The sequence below is a fragment of the Sorex araneus genome, chromosome 2, assembly GCF_027595985.1.
Source record: "Sorex araneus isolate mSorAra2 chromosome 2, mSorAra2.pri, whole genome shotgun sequence".
NCBI classification, from domain to species: Eukaryota; Metazoa; Chordata; class Mammalia; order Eulipotyphla; family Soricidae; genus Sorex; species Sorex araneus.
The window spans coordinates 218697872-218709433 of record NC_073303.1 but is presented as its reverse complement, the minus strand read 5'-3'; positions in this window follow the sequence as shown (position 1 = coordinate 218709433).

Below are 11562 nucleotides of genomic sequence, written 5' to 3'. Positions count from 1 at the left end.
CACTATAATTTTTATAGGTGGATGCATCACCACATCAATTAGCTTAGATGCAAGAAATTCAAGTTCAACCTGAAGCCATGTCACCTCAAACCGCCCTGGTGTCTGCCTCTCTCTCTTTCTCCCTTAGTCCTGTTGGGTAAAGATGCCAAGGACAAGGAAGACCCCAGTGTCGATATCGGTGCTAAGCATTGGACCACCTACTAGGATGGTCTTTCAGGGCACATCAAAATGGAGGGCTCAGTTTCCAAAGGGCAGACCATGTTGGAAATTCTACATTCTTTCCCAAGCAGACGAAAATCAGTTGTCATGAGTGCAGGAATGGAAATAAAATTTATGTGTGTGTATGTGTGTCTTCATCGACCATTTTTTGGTTAATGTTTTTCAATTAGGCTTACTTTTCATAATTTCTTTTCTTTTTCTTTTTCTCCCTTCTTATAGACCCTCTTGTCTCGGGCTTCTTCCTTCCTTCCTTCCTTCCTTCCTTCCTTCCTTCCTTCCTTCCTTCCTTCCTTCCTTCCTTCCTTCCTTCCTTCCTTCCTTCCTTCCATCCTTCCTTCCTTCCTTCCTAATTTCAAATATTTTGTTAAAGGGAACTGAGATAGTGCTAAGTTATTTAAAGTTATAAATTTCTGTTTTTCACCTGTTAGGAACTGTCAGGTTAAAAAAATCCATAACTAAATGTATGAAGTTCCAGGAACACAATATATATGCCACAGGGGTAAAAGACTGCCCTGGATTTGATCCCACATATAACACTCAAAAATATGAGTTGTCACAATAGTACAATTAAAGCTATAGAGACAGAAAAATTGGAGGGAAAAGAAAAGAATTCAAGAAAAATATGCTCTTATTTCACTTACAAGTACCAATAATTAACATTTTGAGTCATTTCTAACTTTTTGATTAATGTTTTTACTCTTTATTTTTATTATTGGTAAATTATAAAATCTTATTACCTATCATGATCTACTGTAGAAAAAAGTATTATTGTAAAACTGTTCATAAGTAAATAAGAGTAGGGAATTTCTTTAATACAAAATAAATTAAACTAGGGTTTATATCGTATAGATCTCAAGGAGAATGTACTGTCATTTCCTTGGAATTCTTTTCCCTTAAGTGAATCTTCAGTATGTGGAAGGGTGAATGATAAATGTTTTTGCACGAGATGGATATGCCTCCATGGTCCTGAAGCCACAAGAAGCAAGGCCTTCCTTGAAAAGAGAGAGGGTGATGTTAAGCATCAACTCCCAGACAGGAAAGACTCAAGAGATCAGGTCCTGGGTCCTGGGACATGATAGGATCCTCACTGAGGAGTCTTTTGGAACTACAAGCAGTCAGGATCACCCTCTGACCCAGTGACAGGCAAATAGAGGGAGTCACGGACTGAGGACACATCAGCTCTCAGATCAGTACCCCTACCAGTACATTTTTTTGTTTGTTTTTAGGCCACACCTTGCAGTGCTCAAGGCTTATTCCTTGCTCTGGGCTCAGGGATCATTCTTGGAGGGCTTGAGAGATCAAATGGGATGCCAGAGATCAATCCCAGGTCAACCATCTGCAAGGGAAATGCCTTACCTGCTACACTATCTATCTGTTCCTGGCCACTGGCTATTCCTTCGAACCCCAGGAACCAGGAACATTAGGTAGTTTGGTGAGCTAAGTGCCTGAAAAAAAATGAAGACAATTTGAGAAGTGAACGACTGAATGTTCTAGAGTGGGAGGGAGGCCAGGGGACAGAATGACTTTCAGGTCTTGGTCTGAGAGCAGAAATATCCATAGAAGACAAGAGAGTCAGGAGGAGAGATACTTTTGACACAGAGAGGAAAGGCAGGGGATGGAGTTCTGACTTGATAGAGTCATTGACATCGAGGATAAGATTGGGTCCTGACTTTCCCGGGCAGCTATGAGAGGCTCTGGGGCTAGTCTCTGATACTCAGGTGAATAAGGTAGAACAGGGTGAGGATGACTGAGGTCACAGAGGAAAATTCCAAGATAGGGAATCAGATATGAAGAAGAGATTTCAGGAAGTGAGGCAAAATATCTTAGAAAGGTAGGAGGGAAGTTTGTCAAGAAAAGGAAGGATAGGAGGTAGAGATGTGAGTCACAAGGGGCCACACCCAGAATTGCAGAATGATGCATTTCACCATGATCATTGGATAATTCTCTAGGGTCACATTCTTAGAGTGAGCATGGTCATCCCTTCATCCCTTCATCCCCCAGAGCAAGGACCACCCACCCACTTCTATTCTATCTAGAGAATTTGACAATTATATTAGACTAGCGTTTCCTAGAGCGACAGGACCAAGGCTGATTAGCATCAGAGACAGATAAAGCAGGCATCACCTCACCACCCAAAGCCCCACAGAGGTTGGCCATTCCACACCAAGGGAGGTGGGAGTGGGGATCAGATCATGGACTCACCCCTGAGGGGCCAACACAAGGCTTTTATGAGATGGAGGGAGAAAGAAGTAGAGACAGAACTCATTGAGCTCATACCCACCCCAAAGCACAGCACCTCCTATAATATATCAAGGAGGCATCTCTCAACTCTGCTTCCTGGTTGAGTAAACAGGGAAGTCTACGCTGGGAGAAGTCATACAGTGTCACTCAAGGGTTGAGTAGGCTAATGTATATAGGATTCCAGTTCTTGAGAAGAGAGGTAAGATTCAGGGACTGGTTGATTCAGGAAAGGGATGACCTAGAATGAATGACTTGTTCCAAATTGTCATGGCCCTTTGTGCTGACTGGTGGCCGAGCTGTACCTCCCTGGCTTAAACTCCCAAGGTCAGAAAATGCAAGCTGTTTGCAACATGGGAACACCTAGAGGATAATTTATAGTGCCAATAACCTAGAGAATATTATATTGAATTAAATAAATCATATGAGGAAAGATAACCCCACAATGATTTTATCCTTAGGTGGCATACAAGAAAATAAACAAATTAACAAATAAAGTAGACTATAAAACCAAATTTGTGGTTACCAAAAAGAAAGGGGGAAGATCATGTGGGTAAATTAGGTAAAAGGGGTCAATTATATAGAGAAGGATAAAAATGGAGTTTTAGTGAAAAGCTTTTATTTTTTCTCTAGCTTAAGTAATAAAAGTTTATCGAGAATTCCTTAGGTGGTAATTATTGCTTTCCAACTTGAGGCAGGAACTAACATTTCAGTCAACAAATTAGTATAGTGAATACACACTTATTTGTAATGTTGCATACCTGGAACATGCAATAACATACTAAAATGATATTTCAAAGAAAAAGTTTAAAGAGCATCATTACTCATAAATAAACTTCATGGGTTTGAGGTGAAAGTGCGGCAGGACACATAATGATCTTTTCTACAGTTGGGAACATTCCCAGTCTCAGATGACAGCCCTCCAAGATGTCTAACCCCCTGTCCCCCACCCCAGGAATAAAGGTACTGAGAAAAATATTCAGCAGATGACTGAGATCACAAAGAGAAAATTGAGATTAAGCCAAAAGCCACTTTCTCTGTATTTTTAACATAGATTAATGTGTCTGCCAAATCTGTCTAAAGAAAATGAAGTACATATTTTAAAAAATTTGTTCTTTATTCTTCACGGCAGCTGAAATGCCTTTAATAAGTATAAAGTTTATTATAAGGACAAAAACATGATTAATATATCTACCACTGCTCACAATTATGACTCATTCCTTCCTCCATGAAAAATAACCACCTTGGGGTGAGGTGAGCTCAGAGGTAGAATGACTGCCTTAGGAATGTGAAGGTGGCGAGCTTACAGTTCAATCCTTGATACTTGATACTGCCCTCTATACCCTAGTGCGATCCCACCAGCCCAGCAATTTGGATCTATGGGGTTACAACAGCAACTCCTGTTATACCCCACAACCCAATTGTATGGGCATTAAACCAAATGTGGCCGCATGAAAACAAAAACATAAGGAAATGGGAAAGAAGGGGAAGGGACAGGAGGGGAAGAGAAGGGACAGAGAGGAAATGAAGGGTAAAAAAAGGAAAGGAAAGGAAGGGAAGGGAAGGGAAGGGAAGGGAAGGGAAAGGAAGGGAAGGGAAGGGAAGAGACAGAGAGGAAATAAAGGGAAAGGAAAGGAAGAAAAGGGAAGGGTAGGGAAGGGAAGAATAAAGAAGGGAATGGAGGGGTTGGGAAGGGAAGAAAAGGTCAGAGCAGGTAGGGGGAGTTACTTTCTAAATTTTGCAAGGGAGTGTTTTAGATGAGTAATGATGTGTATTGTTTAAATTATAGCATATAGTATCTTCTAATTTAATAAGGCAACAATGTTCTTGACCCATTATAACAATGTTTATGTCAAGTGTGCTGAATCAATAATTTCTTGCTATTTTATACCTTGCCTCGGGTCATATTTTATTTTAGTTTATTTATTTTTATTTTTTTGCTTTTTGGGTCACACCTGGCAATGCACAGGGGCTACTCCTGGCTCATGCACTCAGGAATTACTCCTGGCGGTGCTCAGGGGACCATATAGGATGCTGGGAATTGAACCTGGATTGGCCATGTGCAAGGCAAACGCCCTACCCGCTGTGCTATCGCTCCAGCCTCCGGGTTATATTTTAAAGAATCTTTATGATTGATACTTTTCAGGCATAAGTTATAATTTTAAATTTTTTAGTAATTTCTTATGTCTTTTTTACCTATATCATTGTTGTAGGGAAACAACAGGTCAGGACCTAAACTGTCATCTTTTTTTCAGGAGTTCAGGTTCTCAACTTTATCACAGAAAAGAATTAGAATGAAATAAGAAAGCCAGAAATAAAGATAATAACGTAGTTTTTATGTCAAAGTACAAACTGAAGAAGTAAAGTGCAGTAATAACATGGATAAAGAAGCATTATTTCTAAACAAGTTTATTAAAGGTAAGAGAACATACGAAAGCACAAGCATATTACCATGATTTGTAGAGTAGTGCCATTTTCACATACAAATTTCTAGGTGATATAGGTATAGAAATAGGGAAATGAATTAGGGGGGTGAATATCAAGGAATTTTAGATGTGGGATGTGGTAAGAGGGTTCATTAGTTACTTGCCCTTGTATAAGCAAATAAATGTTTGCTTTAGGAAATAACAGGATGATATAGTTGTGAAGTGATGCAATATCCAAATATGGGAATATTTTTCTATGAGAGGAAGTTTTCTGATTCTTCTCCCATCAACCACATCTAATTAGCTATTCACGGTCTTATAGTCACAAAACATTTATCTCTGGTGGTTCTGTACTTGGAGAAAACTCAACATTTCTGCTTTGACACATTGCCAAAAACTTTGCTTCCTTCTTGAAATTACATACAAAGGAGCACCCCTCAGATTTACAGCAGACCTGTCAGAGGAAACCCTCCGAGCCCGAAGACAATGGTGGGACATAGTGAAAAGACTCAATGAAATGAATGCCTCACCAAGAATACTTTATCCGGCTAAACTCTCACTCAAACTCGAAGGAACCATACACTACTTCTCGGATAAACAACAGCTCAGGTCCTTCATAGACTCAAAACCAAACTTGAAAGAAGGTCTAAAGGGGCTACTGTAAGACAAGGTGGAGCCACATAAAAACAACAAACACCACAGAAATATGACACAAAATCCTATCACAATAATCTCTCTCAACGTCAACGGCCTAAATGCACCTATCAAGAGACACAGAGTGGCTAAATGGATCCAGAAATTAAACCCATCATTCTGCTGCCTGCAAGAAACACACCTGAACAAACAGAGTAAACATAGACTCAAAGTCAAAGGATGGAAAACAATCCTGCAAGCAAACAACCCCCGTAAAAAAGCTGGAGTGGCCATCCTAATATCCGACAACATAGATTTCAGGTTGAAAAAGATTAAAAGGGACAGCGAAGGTCATTTTCTGTTTATCAAGGGATATGTTCAACAGGAAGAAATCACACTCTTAAACATATATGCACCTAATGAGCGACCAGCTAAATATTTAAAACAACTCCTAGCAGACTTCAAAGAGGACATCACTAACAGCACAATAGTAGTCGGAGACTTCAATATGGCCTTATCGCCTCTAGATAGATCGACAAGAACAAAACTCAACAAGGAAACACTGACTCTGAAAGAAGAAATTGAAGAGAGAGGCCTAATAGACCTATACAGGGCCTTACACCCCCAAAAGAAAGAATACACATTCTTTTCCAGTGCACACGGAACATTTTCTAAAATAGACCATGTACTGGGCCCCAGAACATACCTCAATAGAATCGGAAAAATAGAAATTGTATCAACCATCTTTTCAGACCACGATGCGCTGAAGATAGAAGCTAACCACTCACTGACACGGAGAATCAAGTCAAACACTTGGAAATTAAACAATTCAATGTTGAACAATGAGTGGGTCAGGAAGGAAATCAAGGAAGAAATCAAAAAATACTTAGAAACAAATGAGAATGAAGACACGAGCTGCCAAAACCTATGGGACGCAGCTAAAGCCGTGTTAAGGGGAAAATTTATAGCTCTCCAAGCATTCCTCAGGAAGGAAGAAAGGGCCCACATAGACAGCTTGACTTCACGACTCAAGACCTTAGAAAAGGACCAGAAAAGGGAACCCAAACCAGATCGAAGGAAAGAAATAATAAAAATTAGAGCAGAAATTAATGACATGGAAACCAAAAAGACAATCCGAAAGATCAATGAAACAAAGAGCTGGTTCTTCGAGAAAATAAACAAGATTGATAAACCGCTAGCAAGACTCACAAAGAAAGAAAGAGAAAGAACCCTAATAAATCGAATCAGAAATGAAAAGGGGGACATCATAACAGAAACCAGTGAGATTCAAAAGATCATTAGAGACTACTTCGAAAGTCTATATGCCACAAAGCAGGAGAACCTAAAAGAAATGGATGGATTCCTCGATTCTTACAATCTCCCAAGACTGAACAAAGAAGACTTGGAATACCTGAATAGACCCATCAATGTTAAGGAAATTGAAGCTGTGATTAAAAACCTCCCCAAAAACAAAAGCCCAGGCCCAGATGGCTTCACTGGCGAATTCTTCCAAACATTTAAAGAAGACCTGCTGCCTGTTTTCCTCAAACTTTTCCAGGAAATTGAAAAAACAGGAAATCTCCCAAACAGTTTCTATGAAGCACACATCTCCCTAATACGAAAAGCAAACAAAGACACCACTAAGAAAGAAAATTACAGACCAATATCCCTGATGAACACCGATGCGAAGATCCTCAACAAAATACTGGCAAATAGGATCCAACAACTCATCAAAAAGATCATACATCACGACCAAGTGGGATTCATCCCAGGGATGCAAGGATGGTTTAACATTCGGAAATCAATCAACATAATCCAGCATATCAACAAAAGTAAAGATAAAAACCATATGATCATATCAATAGATGCAGAGAAAGCATTTGACAAGATCCAACATCCTTTCATGATGAAAACCCTCGCCAAAATGGGGTTTGGAGGAACTTTCCTCAAGATAGTCGAAGCCATCTATCACAAGCCTACGGCAAGCATTATCCTCAACGGGGAAAAACTAAGGGCCTTTCCTCTGAGATCAGGCACAAGACAAGGATGCCCACTCTCACCACTCCTCTTCAATATAGTACTGGAAGTACTTGCGATAGCTATTAGACAAGAAAAAGAGATTAAGGGCATCCAGATAGGAAGGGAAGAAATCAAACTCTCACTATTTGCAGACAACATGATACTATATCTAGAGAAGCCTAAAACCTCTACTAAGAAACTCTTAGAAACAATAGACTTATACAGTAAAGTTGCAGGCTACAAAATCAATACCCAAAAATCCATGGCCTTCATATATGCAAACAATGAGGCAGAGGAAAGGGACATGAAAAAAGCAATCCCATTCACAATCGTGCCCCAGAAAATCAAGTACCTCGGAATCAGCTTAACCAAGGAAGTAAAAGACCTTTACAAAGAAAACTACATAACGCTACTCCATGAAATCAAAGAGGACATGAGGAAATGGAAACATATACCCTGCTCGTGGATAGGGAGAATCAATGTTGTCAAAATGGCAATACTCCCTAAAGCATTATACAGATTCAATGCGATCCCTATAAATATACCCATGACACTCTTCAAAGAAATGGATCAAGCAATCCTAAAATTCATATGGAATAACAAACGTCCAAGGATAGCTAAAACAATTCTTGGGAAAAAGATGATGGGAGGCATCACCATCCCCAACCTCAAACTTTACTACAAAGCAGTAACAATTAAAACAGCATGGTACTGGAACAAAGGCAGAGCCGTAGACCAATGGAACAGGGTGGAATATCCCTACACACAACCCCAAATGTATGACCATCTAATCTTTGATAAGGGAGCAAGAGATGTGAAGTGGAGCAAGGAAAGCCTCTTTAACAAATGGTGCTGGCACAACTGGACAACCACATGCAAAAAAATGGGTTTAGACCTTGACCTGACACCATGCACAAAAGTCAGATCAAAATGGATTAAAGACCTCAACATTAGACCACAAACCATAAGGTACATTGAAGACAATGTCGGCGAAACCCTCCACGATATTGAAGATAAAGGTATCTTCAAAGGTGGCACGGAACTAAGCAATCTAGTAAAAACAGAGATCAACAAATGGGACTACATTAAACTAAAAAGCTTCTGCACCGCAAGAGATACAGTGACCAGAATCCAAAGACTATCCACAGAATGGGAAAGGATATTTACACAATACCCATCAGATAAGGGGTTGATATCAATGGTATATAAAGCACTGGTTGAACTCTACAAGAAGAAAACATCCAACCCCATCAAAAAATGGGGCGAAGAAATGAACAGAAACTTTACCAAGGAAGAAATACTAATGGCCAAAAGGCACATGAAAAAGTGCTCTGCATCACTAATCATCAGAGAGATGCAGATCAAAACAACCATGAGATACCACCTCACACCACAGAGACTAGCACACATCCAAAAGAACAAAAGCAACCGCTGTTGGAGAGGATGTGGGGAGAAAGGGACCCTTCTTCACTGCTGGTGGGAATGCCGACTGGTTCAGCCCTTCTGGAAAACAATTTGGACGATTCTCAAAAAATTAGATATTGAATTCCCATTTGACCCAGCAATACCACTGCTGGGAATATATCCCAGAGAGGCAAAAAAGTACAATCGAAACAACATCTGCACATGTATGTTCATCGCAGCACTGTTTACAATAGCCAGAATCTGGAAAAAACCCAAATGCCCCAGAACGGATGACTGGTTGAGGAAACTTTGGTACATCTATACAATGGAATACTATGCAGCTGTTAGAAAAAAGGAGGTCAAGAATTTTGTAGTTAAGTGGATGGGCATGAAAAGTTTCATGCTGAGTGAAATGAGTCAGAAAGAGAGAGACTGACATAGAAAGATTGCACTCATCTATGGTATATAGAATAACAGAGTGGGAGACTATCACCCAAGAACTGTAGAAATAAGTACCAGGAGGTTGACTCCATGGCTTCGAGGCTGGCCTCACGTTCCGGGGAAAGGTCAACTCAGAGAAGCGATCACCAACTACATTGTCGTCGAAGGCCATGTGGGGGAAGGGAGTTGCGGGCTGAATGAGGGCTAGAGACTGAGCACAGCGGCCACTCAACACCTTTATTGCAAACCACAACAGCTAATTAGAGAGAGAGAACAGAAGGGAATGCCCTGCCACAGTGGCAGGGTGGGGTGGGGGGGAGATGGGATTGGGGAGGGTGGGAGGGACGCCGGGTTTACGGGTGGTGGAGAATGGGCACTGGTGAAGGGATGGGTTCCCGAACTTTGTATGAGGGAAGTATAAGCACAAAAGTGTATAAATCTGTAACTGTACCCTTACGGTGATTCTCTAATTAAAAATAAATAAATTAAAAAAAAAAACAAAAAAACTTTGCTTCCTTCTTGACATTTCACAAACTACTTCTATGGCAGCAAATCAACCACAAGTGAGTGGCATTATATTTATCTCCCTATAATACTTATTGTACTCTTCTTTCTTTGCCACAACTAATTATTTTAAGTTTAGGGCCATAAAACAATAACACATACTGTCATAGTTCAGAGGTGAGAAGTCTGGAACAAGGCTCATTAGGCTAAAAATGTGGTGATACAGGACTGAGGGCCTTGCTGAAGATCTCAGGAAATAATTCATTTTCTTGCCGTTTGTGTCCTTTAGAAGCTGTCCTCAAAACTTAACATGGAGTCCCCTTATCCTATTTTGAAAGCAAGCAAAAGCAGTGGGGATTCTACTCATCATGATCCGATCTTCTGCTCCGTCTTACAATTATAAGGACATATATCGTAACCTGTGATTACAAATTCACAGGTTCCAGGAGGGAGAATGTATGAAACCCTGAAGCATCATTATCTTAGCTACATACCACAGAAACCTATTCTGACAGTCCCTCATTACTTGTCTTTATTCATTTTTTGGTTTTGTTTCATTTTGGGGGTTTGAGGCGTACTTGACTGTGCTCAGGGGAACACGGGATGCCAAGGATCTAACCCAGCCCTCCCACATGAGAAGAATGTGTCCAGCCTGTTGATTTATTTTCTGCCCCTTTCATTAGCAGCCCTTACACATTTCATCTCCTGGGGACAGAGTGATAATACAGCAGGTAGGGCATTTGCCTTGCACACAGCCAACTCAGGTTCAATCCCTAACACCCCATATCATCCCGTACGCCCCAGCAGGTGTGATCCCTGAGCATAGAGCCAGGAGTGAACCCTGAGCAACCTGGATGTGGCTCCAAAACCAAACCCCCCCAAATCTCCTTCATCTTCTACTCTACAAAAAGGGATGGATGTAAGTAATAGATGACCCCCCACTGAATAGATCCCCAGTGAAGTTGGTGGGACACCATGGATAACTTATGTGAAGCAGAGAGGAGAGAGATGGACACTTTCTCCTGATCCTCTGCCATCCTGGGACCTGCTGGAAAGGCTCATCATCATCATCATCATCATCATCATCATCATCATCATCATCATCATCCTGTTGATTGTTGAGTTTCTCGAGTGGTCTCAGTAACATCTCCATTCATCCTAAACCTGAGATTTTAGAAGCCTCTCTTTACTCGTCCTTCCCAATGATGCCGCATTGGAGGCTCTTTCAGGGTCAGGGGAATGAGACCCATCATTGTTACTGGTTTTGGCATATGAATACACCATGGGGAGTTTTCCAGGTTCTCCCATGTGGGCAGGAAACTCTCAGTAGCTTGCCAGGCTCTCCCAGAGAGAGAACTAGGCCGTAAGATGTCACGTGGCTGCTTTGTGGCCATGCACTTCCACAAGCTTGGTTTTATAGTTTCTGGATGTTGGCTATTGGTGGGATTACACGGCGCCAGGGGAAGTCCCTGGTTGTGACCGCCTAGCTACTGGAAAATGGGGAATCTGGGCAGAAGAGGCCCAGTCCCGATCTGAGCAGGCTTGGAGGTCTCAGCCCTGGGTCCCACACACCTGGGTTCCTCTGCTGGTTCCTTCATGCATGAGGCTCGTCTGAACATGTGGAGAGGGGCCTTGAGCATGACTGTGGCTAGATTCCGGAGGTCTTCAGCCTCAGGAG